Below are 15,527 nucleotides of genomic sequence, written 5' to 3' on the forward strand. Positions count from 1 at the left end.
GACTATGTGTATTTTTTTTCTACTGCTGTCACTAATTTCTAAAAATTTGCATTTTTTTTCAAAACAGGGTTTGAGCCACTATATGTTTGTTAACAAAATTCGGTGAAATGATCTACAGACTACATTAGAACACATGCTCTGAGCGTTCTTGACACCTGTAGGGATGTCCATATGAGTACAAGAATATGTCTTGTATATGCATCCGAAGAAGTGGACTGTAGTCCACGAAAGCTTATGCTCTAATAAATTTGTTAGTCTCTAAGGTGCTACAAGTACTCCTGTTCTTCTTCTTTTTGCGGATACAGACTAACACGGCTGCTACTCTGAAAAGAATATGTCTGTCTCTCCAATTCTTTACTATATAAATGACAGAGTCAGTATTGGTAAATTCCAGGTCTTAAAAAGTTTTTTGATTTTATTTCATGCACTGTATTCTTTGGACAACTTCTCATTTATTATTTTGTTAAGCTTTTCCTTACAGTGTGCTTGGTACTGTATAAGGCACAGATACCAGGACCAGATGCCCAAGAGAACTTGCACTCTAGAGTATCATAAATAGCCAGCTTTTTGAAGACATGTAAAAGAAGAGACAATATTTCAGCTGCATTTTCCATTAGATCAAAAAATCTGCCCGGGTTGGTATAAGCTTGAACAAATCCTTAAAAACACATAAAAGCAAATGTATTTGTTTATACTGATCTCAAAAATATTACATCTCTATCTCGATATAATGCTGTCCTCGGGAGCCAAAAAATCTTATTGTATTATAGGTGAAACCACATTATATCGAACTTGCTTTGATCTGCTGGAGTGCGCAACCCCCCCCCCCCCGAGCGCTGCTTTACCACGTTATATCTGAATTCATGTTATATCGGGCTGCGTTATATCGGGGTAGAGGTGTATTTGAGCCTATTAGCCAATAGATTATTCTTCCACCTTAGATCCATGGTCCTACTTAATGAACAGCCTTAATTGTTTCTCAAGGAACAACTTGCAGGCCCTTGTCAAATGATGAAGATACTTTCTGGAGTTACCAAAACAGTATGAGGTACTTCAGAAAGGAAAGGTAGATTATAGTTTGCCATAGTCTGTTATAGCATGGAGCTATACCTTAACTAATATTTTTGTGCTGTATTGCCTTCTTCTTGATCCTGCTATGAAACAATATTGCTATTACTTAATAAAAAGAAAATAAATAATTACAAAAATTACATACACCTTTTTTTAACCCTCTCATTGGGTGAATCCTGGATCTATTGAAGCCAAGGGCAAAACTCAAACTGACTTCAGTAGAGCCACAATTTCACCCTTGGGGTCCAATCCTGCAGTCTCTCCAAACACTCCTCTCAAGGAGATTAAAGGTTGGAAGATTGGGTACTAGAAAACATTTTAAATGTTTTTAAATGAAAACACTTTAAATAGTTAAGAGTTATGATGCATGTTAGTTGTCTTTTTGCAAAACTAAAACATCTGTCTCTCTCTCACAGGGTGATCTACCAAGAAATATTAATGTTGCCCAAGATGCTATTATCCACACACTCCTTATTAATTAATCCATACATCTACTTGTCTTTTGTTGTTTTATTTTGCTAAAATCACAGCAGTGGTATGCTTTTATATGTTGGTGTATTGGTGAAATAAATTTTACACGACCACCTAGACTTCCAGTAGTTTACTTAACATTTTATCACACTACTGTGTGGTTTCAAGATTAAAGTAGATTAAAAAGATTAATTAAATTTAATACAGCAAAGAAGCAGAATGCCAAAAACATCTGTTTCACATCATTTTATTTTATAAATCTCTAGTACCTTTGGCATCCTCACTGTATTAAAAATAAAGTTGTTTAGCCTCTTGGTGACAAATTGCTGTTTGCTTTTTATTGCTTTAGCCAGTTATTGTATGTCTTAAAAAAAGGGGGGGGGGGGAAGCAGCCCCACAGTACGGGCATCATTAACACCGAATTAATAGTCGTCTCATCATCTAAATACGTAACAGTATGCCACCAATTACCCTAAATAAATAAGAAAATATAGGATTCTAGTTTTTCCTTTCAAATAGACTAAGGCTAGGAAAATGCAGTTAAAAGAGGAGCTCGGTCTTTTATTAGCTTGTGAAAAGATACCTGTACAAAGGTGTTTGATATGAAATGCAATAGTCAGTAGTTAACTCTGTACCTGGTTGTGAAACCTACATAAAATAGTTATGCACTGGGAATTAATACTTAAGCTGCAGATGACAGAAAAAACTTCATTATGACCAAATGGTGATATTACTGCCAAGTAATGGCTAGTAAGCTTTGTCTGTGATTCCCCTGCAAGGAGCTAACCTCATGAGTTACTCTCATTATATGACCTTCTTCAATTAATTAACAGTTGCTGCTTAGGTTGCAAGTAATTACCTCTTATTATATTGAGACATACAAATGAAGGGTGAGTGAGTGTCTTAAACTTTCTGGTGCATCTGTTCCAAACAAATGGGAATGGCTGTTTCATGGTATTTTAGATAAAGATCAACCACAAACTTTATATGTTGCTCCCTGAGACACTGCCCTTGCTGCATCGCCCATCAGCACGTGTAGGGGTTTCTGACCAAAGAATGCTACAAGTAATTTTAACTACTCTTTCATGTCAAGTACATTAGATGTTCAGACATCATGCCTAGATAGGATGTAGCTTTTATGTATCCAGTTGCATTACAGGGCTCTAATTTTCTGGAAGAATTGTGCATGTCCTAGCAGTCAATCCATGAAGTGGCACATATGGTTCCTACAAATAAGAAAAATGATGCAGTGATGGCCCGGACTAATGTTTTGGTCACTGTGTTACCATGAGACACTGTTTCAAAAGGAGACTGGTGCTTGGTCATTGTGTGATGGAATTGCATTAACAATGCCATTCTCTCACTTAGTATGTGTAAACCAGTGTAGCTGTCTGTTTATCCTGTCAATGGAAAAGTACCATATGCAGATATTCCTGTACAGTATAAGTGATGTGCAACAGCAAACACAAATCAAAGAATAAAAAAAATGAGAGGAGGATTTACACACTGACATTAGTCATTGACTCAGGCTGGTGAAAACCTTCACATTGACAAAAAAAATCCTCTACACCAATCTGCAAAAAGTCATTAAATTCAGTGTTGACTTGATGGTCAAATAAATTAGGAACAAACAAAAAAGGAGAAAAGAATTCAAAAGTTTTGCCTATGACAAGTATATGTTTGAATTAAGAATATTTTCCAGTGACCCCCCCCCCCCAAAAAAAGTGAAATAAATGGGCAAAGGTTCTCAAAATTTAAATTACCATAATGTTAGTGCATGAGACAACTGGAAAATGAAACTGATGCGTGACCTGTCTATTTTCACTGTCCAACCTAGGTAAACTAGTAAAAAGAAAACTCACAAAGAAAAATATACTAGATTAAAATATTTCTTTCAATTTTAATAATCTATAGATGTTATAAAACAGGTAAAATCTTCCTTGAAAAGCAGATTTTTACTGTGAAAGTGTAACTTCTTTGCAAACTTAGGAAATACAGCCACATGCATGTTTGCTGCTTGGCTTACTGGCAAATGGTTCTCTCTCTTAAATGCTTTACTCTTCAGATAGTCCAGTGGTTAGGGCACTAGACTAGGATTTATTAGTCCCTGCTGTGCCACAGATTTCCTGTGGGATGTTCAAAAAGTCATTCAGTTTCTGTGCCTCAGTTTCTCATCTGTAAAGTGGGGATAAATATTACTACCCTACCTCACGGGTTATTGTGAAGATGAATAGGTGAAAGATTACTGAGGTGATCAGGTAGGTACTACATTAAAGTGGATCCATACAAGCTCCTAAGATAGACAGCATACCCAACACTATTACAAAGTCTGACTTCTGTCACAGAGCACGCGTCTCCTAGGGCTGTGCAAAGGCCTGTTTTGAAGGTGTTGCAAGGCCCCCAGAGGATAAATGGCCTGGGCAACAGCATTGCAGAGCACTTGGATCTCAAAAAGATGAAGAGTGATAATAGGGAAACCTTTAAAAGGCTAATAAGAGTGGGAAACAATAGGAAATGGATATAAATGTTGGAGACTTCAGCATCAAGTCTTCGAAAATAGGCTGAGAGCTCCAATGAATAAACATTTGAAGCACAGCTTGATTAAAAATAGCCAACAGTGTTCTGGAATGAATGTTTTATTAAATTATTGAAGTTCCTTTAGGATATTAATATTGTGGTAGATGAGATGATATATTACAGAGTTAGATTTCTGGCAATTGTTTGAGAAAATTTCACAGTGGGATTTTGGTGTAAGGTGCAGAGTCAGAAATTAAGAGGAGAGATGGCACAGTGGGTTAGATCTGCCTACAGGGCAGAAAACAACGGATATCCCTAAATGGTATCTTTGCTAGCTTACAAGAAGTTTCCAGGTACAACAAACTTTTGTTGTTTATGTAAATTGTTTTGAATAAAAGAGAGATTTGCAAATTTGTAGCATGAAAGTAATTGTGAAAGCATGAAAAATAATTAACACCATGAAACCAAAAGGATGTGAATCATTTTTAAGAACCTGAAATAACAGATGAGAAAATTTAGTTGAAGGCAGACAAAGGTAGAATGTGTCTTACAGCAAAGAACCAAATGGAGGTGGCGGGGGGAGAAAAGCAGTTGCTGAATGAACTGAGTTGCATTATACTGATCAGGGAAGAGAACTGGCACTTAAGGAAAAATAAAACATATGAGTCTAAAAGCCTTAAGGTAGTTTCAGTGAAGAAAGGAAGTAGGAGGTTGATATCCACTGCTGGAAGAATGCAGTACAGTATTAGTCAAAGGAAGTAAAACTATATAAAACACACAGAAGTGTTTGCTTATTGTAAGAACACATGCTTCAGGATTCACTCCAAAAGGGACTGACAAATGCCTTTTGACCACCTGAGAGAGAAGGTGGGAAGAGCCGTTCACTACAGCACATACCTGCACATTTTCTCTTACTAATTAAAAAAAGAAAGGGGGAGGAGGGAGGTCATTTTGCTACCAAAAGCTTCCCAATATAATTAATTATACTTCAGTAGCATCACCTCAGCCAGTCAGAGCACAAGGATGCTGTATCGATTCTAACTCTCAGCTGTAGCTGTAATTTTTTGTAACCGTATTGTATGCAAACTCCTGCAGACTGTTTCATATCATCCCTCAGAACTCTGCTCCATATGCCCACAATAATGAGGCTGCCTCAACTTCTCAGTTTCATCTATATAACAAAGAAACCCCCTGATAATGGCTCCAAAAATGGATTCATTACACATTTCAGTACAAAAGTAACCTTCCTGCTGACTCAGTGATAACTGATTCCTTGGCTAACCAAACACCAAAGCTGCCTGCTTCAGAGTTTATTTAGCTCAGGATACATTTACATGCCTGTAAACAGGAGCCATCCTGAAATGATCCTCTAAATACTCTGAGAAGGATAAAAATAATTTTTTGCCTTTAAAAAAAAATCAGGAGTCCTTTGTCTCTTCTTTTGCTCCTATGATGTAAAGGTCAATGAAAGAGGGCCAGCAACAAATTAAAACTAACCAAAAACTTAGTTTTTTATCAAATGAAGTTGTGCTATCTGATGTATTTACATACGTAGGTTTGAGCTATGAATTAATGGGAGAGGTGGACTGGATGGTTCAGGGGATGGGTATTGGAAATGAGTTACACTGAAGGACTCATCACAAAAAAACCAATAGCATTAACTGCCAATCTCAGTAGAGAGACCAATGACTGAGTGGATATGGAGACATGGACTTACCAAAAGTAACTCGTGCATTTCCTACATTGAGGCTAGACTACTGAAACTTTCTTTACCTGAGCTAGCACATGAGCTAGCTTTCTGAAGAGAGCAGAACAGCATGAAATGCACCCCACTGGCATTCTGCACTTTGCAATGACAGCAAGTTGAATTTCAGGTCTAGTTCAAGGAAGCTGTCCTCATTTTGAAAGTCCTGAATGAATAAGGGTCAGGCCCAATTGCTTCTATTTTCTGTGTTCAGTATGAACTGCAAAGTCAGAGACAGATTGTATATCCATTCAATCCTTGGAGGACTCCACTGAGGTTGCCAGGTAGTACAATTTATTTTTCTGATGAAATCATCAGTGTAACTCATTGCCAATTCCCAAATCTCATAAACTCATAGCTTACATAGTCATATATACGGAAATATGTTGGATGGTGCAACTTGGCTTGAAGCAGGCCCGAGTATGGGTTGTTTTTCTTATATTCTGCTTTTCCCTGGCTTTCGTGAAATCTAGCACCTTGGGGGAGAGAAGAGTTGCTGATGTTTTTTAAGCAGGTAAAGCAGAATTTTTTAATGTTTAAATAACAATTTCAAGAAGGTTCCTGTTGTACAAGTAGGTAAAGTGTATCCTGATTTCAATAAATTGAAGCAGAAGGCTGAGTTGTTTTGTTAGCCCAGGAAACAGTTATCACCGAATTAGCAGGAAGAATTGTCCAGTAATTTTTGTACTGAAATGTGTAATAAGTACATTTTTGAGACCTAATCAAGGAGTCCTCTTTTGTTCTCTGCATGACATTGAGATGCTGAGGCAGGTTCATTTTTTGTGGGCGGGGCGGCTCGAGGCACCAGTGCAGCAAGCGCGTGCCTGGGGCGGCACGCCGCGGGGGGTGGCGTGCCGGTCGCCATGAGGGCAGGAGTCAGGAAGCCTTTGGCGGCATGCCTGCGGGAGGTCCGCCGGTCCTGCGGCTTCGGCGGCAATTCGGCAGCGGGTACGCCGAAGGCGCGGGACCGGCAGATCACCTGCAGAAACGCTGCTGAATCAGCCTGACTGCTGTGCTTGGGGCGGCAAAAAACATAGAGCCGCCCCTGGTTGTGGGCATATGAGAGGGCATAGGCATGCGACTAGAGCCAGTTACAAAGGGAGTCTTTTGACTCTCTTGATCTCAAGGACTATTCCACTAGAGACAGCATCAGTGGCAGATTAATGATTTTGCCGCCTCAAGATTGAAGCAAAAAAAAAAAAAACCCCAAACAAACTAACTCTGAGAAGGGCCGATGTGCCGAAGGAGGGAAAAAAAACCAAAAAAAAAAAAAACAAAAACCCAAAAAAACCCTTCAGAGCGCACAAGCTGCCCCCACAAATTTGCCGCCCTAGGCCTAGGCGATAATACACTGCTGGACAGCAGCCATGCTAAAGAGGGTGGCGAAGAGGGGCAGGGAGGAGGTAAGGCCAGGCCAGCCCTTCCTGCCCCACACCAGCCCTCTCTGCTGGCCAGAATGCAGTGGGAATGTGCTCTCCACTCCTTTTAATGATTGGGGCCTGGGTCACACTTGCCGGTGCACCTGGGAGGCACTGCACTCACAAACCATGGTGCAGCTCTGCAACAACCTTGATGTAGGGCTGTGACTTAATGCCAGAGTTCAATTCTGAATTTGTGTCAGTTTCATGAGATTGTGCCCTGGACAAATATTTATCAATATGTTGGAGTACACTGGCAATTTCATCCACTAGCAGGGACGATGTCATATCATTTTTAGAGCTGAGTGAAAACATTATTAGTTGCAAACAATATTTCTTGTGGATTTTGGCATTTCCGCTCATCCAATTATTATTCACAAATAAATGTTTTATTATTTGACCCATCTATAGTTAGAACCTTTCATTAGTTTTGATACTGCACCAGTCTCCAACTCTCTTACTCAGTTTCACTATACTTTGGGACAGTGAAAGAGAACATTCTTGTTGATGAAATAGAGCTGATTGCTATGGCAGATAAATTCAAGATTATTGAAACGTTGTATTTAGAATATTCTTTAACCATAATAACTGCCAAATTGCAGATTAGGATGACAGTATGTATTACCTAGTATATCATGTGCACATCATTATATAAGTATTTACTTTTGTTATGGTGTATTGCCCTATTTGTTATCATGTGTTAAGACATGCTAGGTTGTAATGATTGTATATAAACTTGGATTCGATTAGTCATTCCTTGAACACAGATACTGTTGTCTTCTGTTACAACACATTTTGAGTTATGGAGCAATCGTGCAGATGCCCCATTGTCTTGATAAAATATCTAATTATTTATCTATGATACAAACAAGAATTTGTACTGTATGAAATATAATATGAATGGAGCCATTATACATCTTCTATTCACACTGTAACACTGTCAACTGTTTGCTAGCCTGTTGTGAAGAAAGACTCCTATGTAAGAGTATGGAAGTGGGAACAGCATGCCTTGAACTGAAATCTAACAAAAGATTGATTTCTGATGGAGGTGTGATATTAATCGGTGTAGTTTTCATGCAAAGCATATAGTTCACTAATTGTAATTCATTAATTATATTTAATTAAGCCTTTACTGTGTAACAAAATATGTCACCATCATCTTGCCCTTACAAAGAGAAAATTAAAGTAGCCAATCTGATAATACCAGTTCATCACTGCAGATATAAAGAGAGAGAGAGAGATACAGAAGAACACTAAAGAATAAAAGGCTAACTCATTTCACTTTTTAAAAATTCCACTGAAGGAAGCTCTGTTTAGAGAGAGAATTTTGTCTGTTATGTTCTCTGATCTCCCCAGGAAAAAGTTTCCAAATTGTGTTCAAAACTGCCAGTTTCTGAGCAAGCAGCATGAAGAGGTTTTTCTGGGAGAAAGGTTCAATAATTAAAATGAGTCAATACCGATGAGCAGGAGGGTGGTTTGATCTAGTTCAGAAACTGACACTTTCCAGCAGGAAAAAAAATGCAGTCTCTATGATAAATTATTTTGTGTAGAACAGAAGTCAAGTAGAAGAGAATCACCCTGGAAGAAAAGAGGGCAAGTCACCCAGGGAATTGGTTTGTTCAAATAATTGTGAGCTTGAACAAAAGAAATAAGATTTCTAGGACAACTCCAGATAGAATCTATAAGTCTCCTGGGGTGAGATGTAAAATTGTGTTCCTGACTACTTCCGGTCATTAAAGATCTCATGGCACATTTTCTGAAAGCTGCAGTGTTGACCCTGGTCAAATTCTAACTTGGATAATGAATTTTCTGCTTAAATTTCCCCCTGTTGTTTCAACTAGACATGATTATCCTCTTCATTCATCCTTTGCTTTCGTGCAGTGGTTATGATAACCACATGTGCCCGAAAACTGGGGATGTACCTGTTAGCTATACAAACATCAGGGCTTTGTCCTGTCCTTGTTAACCCTCTACAGCCTCTGGCCACCCCCAAGGAAATGACAGCTGAGTTGGTGAAATTGACCACAGGCTGGCTAAGCAGATGTGCATATCAGGGACCAGTCTCCATTAGACCTGTCACATACTGATGCCCTGTTCTTCGCTAGACTTTCCAGGAAATCGCCCTCCTCCGCCACCATTGCATGTGTCCATGACCTAGTCAAACCCATAGGGTGTCAGGGAAGTAGAGGCAGAAGAGTTCATAGAATCATAGACTATCAGAGTTGGAAGGGACCTCAGGAGGTCATCTAGTCATAATACATAACCTTTGTATTTAATACAATGGACTCCAAAGATATTTCATTCACTAAGATTTTGCAAGGATATTGCAGGAAATTGCCACAGGTGTGACTGGAAGCCAGGGTGGAAGAGAGAGATCAGATGAGATGCTGGAAATGGGGACGGTTGGGGCTGGCTGGGTAAGGAGACTAGCATGTGCACAGGCAATCTTTGTTTTGGCTTTTCCTAGCAATTGTGTGCTTAACTTTGCTAACTTAATAATGTTCATTTAACATAGTTTTCTGTGTGTAATAGGAAGTACACAATATACCTGTGCCAGTTGCATTAGGGGTATAAATAAGAGTAAAACTATTGACACAGCAATTGCTTTCATTGAACACCTAGGAGAAATGAGATGCTAGTCCAAACCCATTCCATAACCAGACTGAAACAATTAATATAAAAGCCATGCAATTGTGGTGGTTCTGTTTAAATAATCTGATATCCGTGTTATCTTTGCTGGAACATCTAGAGTTTCAGAGAATGATATCATTGAATAGAGTTTGGTTATTGCACTTTTCCATGCTTCTGGTCAACTTTACAAATGGTGTGTTCAGTGCCATATCCTGGCATAGCTCTACAGACATAACTCCTGCTGACATCAATGGGAGTTCCACGTGTGGAACAGTGACAAGTTATTATGTAGGCATAGGCAATCAGCTATAGCTCACCCACAGCTATGTGCAGGGGAACCTGTTTTATTGACACATCAGGGTATTTACAGTTTTCAGTTGAACTGAAGTCCTGTGAATAAACAATTTCACAGCTGGCAAAAGAGTTCTAATTTAGGTCCCGTTTTCCACTGTAATTCATTCCTGCCGTGTCGGGAGATCCTGATAAAACACTGTGGTCCCTCTGGATGTGGTTCAAGCACAGATCATTCTTGCTGTGCAGACGGGACTGAACCTTGCTGTAACTGTGCTGCTGAATTCTGCCACTGCCAAGGACTTTTGCAGCAGCGTTGTACGTATGGTTCTTCTTCGAGTGCTTGCCCACGTCCATTCCAATGGGTGTGCGCGCATGCCGTGTGCACGATCGTCGGAAGATTTTCCCCTAGCGGTACCCGTCGGGTCGGCAGTGGACCCCCCTGGAGTGGCACCCTCATAGGGGTGTATATAGGACACTGCCGACCCGCCGCCTGCTCAGTTCTTTCTTACTGCCAGTGACGGTTGTTGGCGCTTCCGTCAGTCTCTTGCTTATCAAGTGCCTACCTAGTGGTTACCTTCTTGTTAGTTGTAAATAGTTCTTGAAAGTTGTAGTTTAGTAGTAGTTATAGTTAGCCTCTTTCGGGGGTGTCCCCCCCCCCGCTAGCTCCCCTAGACTCGGTCTCAGAGGTTTAAATCCTGCGAACGCTGCGGGAAGCCTATGCCCAAGGGCGATCTGCACGTGTCGTGCCTTAAGTGCCTGGGCGAGGACCATCGAAAAGATAAGTGCGTCATTTGCAGGAGCTTTAGACCCAGGATGAAGAGAGAGCAGGCCTATCGCCTCAAGCTCCTTTTAATAGAGGCGGCTCTTCGCCCTTGGCCAGCACTGAAAGCGGCACCAGCAACATCGGTGCGCAGCTCACCAGCTTCTGTGCAGGACGCCTTGGTACCGAAAAAAACCTCCTCCAGGGAGCACGGACACCACTCCCCGGCTCAAAGTGGGTTTGAGCATGTAGCACTGCTCTCAGTCCCTGGTGCCGCATAAGAAGGTGGCGGGCGGGCGGGTTTGGTCCCCTGCCAGGAAACAGCACAGGGATCCCAGCGGGGTGCGTCCTATATCAGGGCACCCTCGGCCTGGCCCTCAGATCCTGGCACTGTCGACTCCAGCCCAGCCAGGGGCTCCAAGTCCGGTGCTTGTGGACTCCCTGACTTGGGAGGAGTTGGAGGACGAGATTAATCTCCCCTCCATGTCGGATACCTTTGAGGCCACGCAGGACCTTATTGCCATGACGGCACAGTCCCTGGCCATGTAGGTGAGACCACTGGCAATGGTCCAAGTGGCGGCGCAAAGCCCAGCGATGGCACCGGCGCAGTCTATGGTACCTTTTGTGGCACTGATGGCAGCACTGCCACCCATTCAACACCAGGACAAGCCAATAATGCTACGGTGCTACTGGCTTAGATTATTCGTCAGACTCCAATAATGAGTCGTCGACCTCCCGACATAGTTGGTCCCAGTCTTGGTCCTGGCACCACAGATCGTGGGAAGTGCCGGCGCCAGTGGTATCCTGGCTCCCACAGTGGCAGGGGCCGGTACAGTGGCCCCTTTGGACTCCTTGAGCCAACCATCAGGCTCTAGGGCCGCGTCTGTGGTGTCCGCGCCCCGTGCTCCTCCTTCAGCCACATTGGTACTGCACCATACTCCCACAGCGTCTGAAGACCCCCCCCCCCCCACATGACAAGGACCCTGGGTCTTTGCAAGCGGGTGCAACTCTCGAGTCAGCACCCAATGTGGTACCAGCGCCACAGTCTGCCCCAAATAGGGCAGACGTACCCGAGCCAGCCTCCAGAGAGCCTGAGGGTCAGGAGGATCCGGTCCCACAGGCCTCATCATTCTCTTCGCTGGATGAGGCGGTGGCTGGCACCTCCACCACCATATTCCCTGCTATGGGCACATAGGGCGCACCAAGACCTTCATAGGAGGATGGCCCAGTGTGAGGAGATGCCAGAAGACTTGGACTCAATGGTGGACATGCTTGCCCCATAGGGTCTTTCTAGGGTAGCCTTACCCCTTATAAAGACCATATAAAACACCATAAAGCTGCTATGGCAGACCCCGGCCTCCATACCTCCCATGGCCAAAGGGGTGGAAAGGAGGTATTTTGTGCCGCAGAAGGGGTACAAACATCTTTTTACCCACCCTCACCCTGGAACATTAGTGGTGGATGCGGCGAACCACGAGGAGTGGCACAGTCAACCAGATTGTAAGAATCTATGAATCTATAAAGTCCAGACTCACTCCTGCGGCGCCTCCTGCTGGTCGTCCAGGGAATTAGCTCACCAGCCTCTGGAGCGCCCTCTACAGGCCGGTGATCTGCCTGTCTTCTTCTGGGCTCCCATGTCCCTCTCAGGACCCCGGTGCCCCTTGCTCTGGGTGCTGCTCCCTGGCAATACCCACACACGCTGGGTCTCCCCTCCCAGGGGAACCTCCACCCACTAACCCCACCTCGCCTCACGATAAGGCCACTGCCAGTCACCAACTAGCCCCCGCTCCCTGGGGCAGACTGCAGTATAGGCCACTCATCTCGGCAAGGTTGGGTTTGGACCTGCTGCCTTAGCCTAGCCCTGGGCTGCCCTCTGCAACCCCCAGTATCCCTTGGCCTAGTACTAGGCCGCAACCTGGGGCTTTCCATGCTGGAGCTCCCCAGCTCCTCAGCCTTTCCCCAGCCCTGCTCCACGACAGGTACCCTGTCTAGCTCCCTGCAGTCAGGCCCTTTTCTCTCTGAAGGCAGAGAGAGACTGTTGAGCTCCTGGCTCCCAGCCTCTTTATACAGGCCATCTGGGCTCTGATTAGGGTGTGGCCCAACTGCAGCCACTTCCCCCAGTCAGCCAGGGTTTTATCTTGCCGTGCCCCAGCCCTCTGCAGGGCTTTTCCAACCCCTCAGGGCAGGAGCGCTACACGGGTCTTGCCCCAAAGTCACGAGACGCTAAGGAGCTGGACCTTTTCGGCCGTAAAGTCTACTCGACCGGGGGGCTCCGGCCTCGCGTTGCTAATCAGCAAGCAGTGCTCAGCCGCTACGCCTTCGATTCCTGGATAGCGCTAGCTAAGTTCCAGGAATTGCTCCCATCAGACTCATGACTGGAGTTTGCAGCATTTCTTGAGGAGGGCAAGGTGGTGTCAAGGACCTCGCTCCAGGCTGCCCTAGCCTCAGCTGACTGTGCAGCTCGGACCACGGCCACAGCGATCACCCTGAGATGGAGTGCCTGGTTACAGGTTTCGGGCATACCCCCGGAGGTCCAGCACACCATTCAGAACCTGCCCTGTGACCGTGCGGGCTTGTTTGCTGAGAACACGGACTTCCGCTTGCACAGTCTGAAAGACTCAAGGGAGACATTGGAGTCCCTGAGGATCTGCACTCCCATACCACAGAGGAAGCCCCCAAACCTTCTCCCGCTTCTACTCTGGACCCCCAAGGCAGGACTCAGCCAGGAGAAGGGGCAGGAATAATAGGAGGTGCCAGTCGCAGTCCTCCTCAGGCCAAGGCCAGGGCTTGTCCAAACAGCCCCCGGGGCTGGCTGAAACCTAACTTTTGAAGGTGCGCCCGAGGACGGAGCACCAGGACTTTGTGAACCGGCTATCCCACTTCTACCATACTTGGTCCCAGATCACTACATATTGCTGGGTTCTGAGCACTCTTGAAGCACCTTCAAGAGTGCTCAGATATTCTATCCAGTTCTGTTCCCTCCTGCCTTCCCACCCAGCATCCCTGTCCCTTTTCAGGGACCCTTCTCACAAGCAACTCCTTCTCCAGGAGGTGCAATCGCTCCTCACTCTGGGAGCGATAGAGGAGGTTCCTCAGGAGTTCAGGGTCAGCCTACAGGCATCACTGAGAGCAAAAAAGCATTCCAAACTCATACTTTCACAAACACATTTTGTCTACAGGAGAAGGTGCTTCAAGAGAGCTCAGACTGGACAGGATTTTTAGAGAGAAAAATTACCATAAATAGAATTAGGGGATTTGAAAAGAGTTGAAACACTGTGTTTCAATTTCTGGCAACTCCTTAAGCAACAAAGCAAAAATATTTACAACCTAGCTAGCTATTAACATCGGGGCAGACTATCCAAAGAGCTCAGCATCCAATGTTCCATTTTAGGCACTGAAAAAGTATGTGGCCAGCAGTTTTCTTATTTGCTTTAACAATGATCTGACACACAAGTCTTCTGTTACAGCTGCAGACTCTACTGATTAGACTCAGTCAACCTCTCTGAAAGTTTGAACACTGCCAAGTTAATTAAATGGTTCAATAAATTTGAGAATATACTTTCAAAAAATTACAAGATATTAAAAGGAAGCTTAGAGACATTTTTAAAAGGTAATTACGGTACCAGCATTCCATAAGCCTTAGAAATGTAGCCATGTAAAGTATTCTAGCTGCTCCATCGAATTTAATATTGTTAACACTTACATAAAACACTTTTTTTTTTGAGTAATAGTTATGACATATTTGATTCTGCATATTTAGTATATGCAACATATTTTCACAGACATGCTAAGACTTTCCTGTTTAATAGCATCTAGTTTCTATTAATAATGGTATATTTGAGTAAAAAGTTTGGAACTTTAAAAAGCTCTGGTTTTAAAATGGTTTTTCTAGAGTGTTGTTAAAAAATATCATTCACCTGTTCAGATATTAACAACACAAGGTTTTCTGGACAGCATAAAATTAGTGTGTTTAGTATATGTTTGTCCTTGTGTGTGTGTTATTTATAAGCGTATTTTTTATGAAGCTGTGTGCGCTCACATACTGCTACACTCTCTCTATGTATGTACATACAATATAATTTTTGCAACAGAAGGAATGACTACAGAGTTACACATGTAAGTTCCCTTTATAGATCTACATGGAAAAGTTTTGGAGTAACCACTTGGTCAAAGTCTACTGGGTTGAGCACATCAAGGGAAGCCAGGAAGTCATGAGTGCTAATCTGACCTATAATACTGGCTTCTGTTGTTGACTTCAGTCAAATCACTTGACTTCTGTGCCTCCGTCCATGTATTTTGAAAATGGGTGTAATAATTACCATGCAGGGTAACTGCTAGTTATGACAATGCGTTTGTTATTGACCTTAAAGCACTTTGAAGAAAAGTGCTTATAACGTGAGCATCTATATAAAAAGTTATAATGTAATCCCAGATTTTACACCCTACGTCTCACTAAAAAATGGATGTTCACAGCCCCGTATACAACAAAATTTGTTTTATTGCTTATACTTAGAATAGGAAATACACAAATATCACAATAAATTGAACTACTTAAGATGGTAAATATCCAGGTTTTTAATAGTAACACACTGAAATACAACTTCTCAAAATTCATCAAGGC

At 42.9% G+C, this 15,527-nt stretch overlaps 1 protein-coding gene across 2 annotated transcripts in view; it reads right to left on the reverse strand.

Annotated features, from left to right (window-relative positions):
* The window catches only part of CA10 (carbonic anhydrase 10), a 176,743-nt gene that overhangs the window by 27,710 nt on the left and 133,506 nt on the right, over positions 1-15,527 (reverse strand). The window lies entirely within an intron of this gene.

Source organism: Trachemys scripta, chromosome 14 (assembly GCF_013100865.1).
Source record: "Trachemys scripta elegans isolate TJP31775 chromosome 14, CAS_Tse_1.0, whole genome shotgun sequence".
In the NCBI taxonomy this organism is placed as follows: Eukaryota; Metazoa; Chordata; order Testudines; family Emydidae; genus Trachemys; species Trachemys scripta.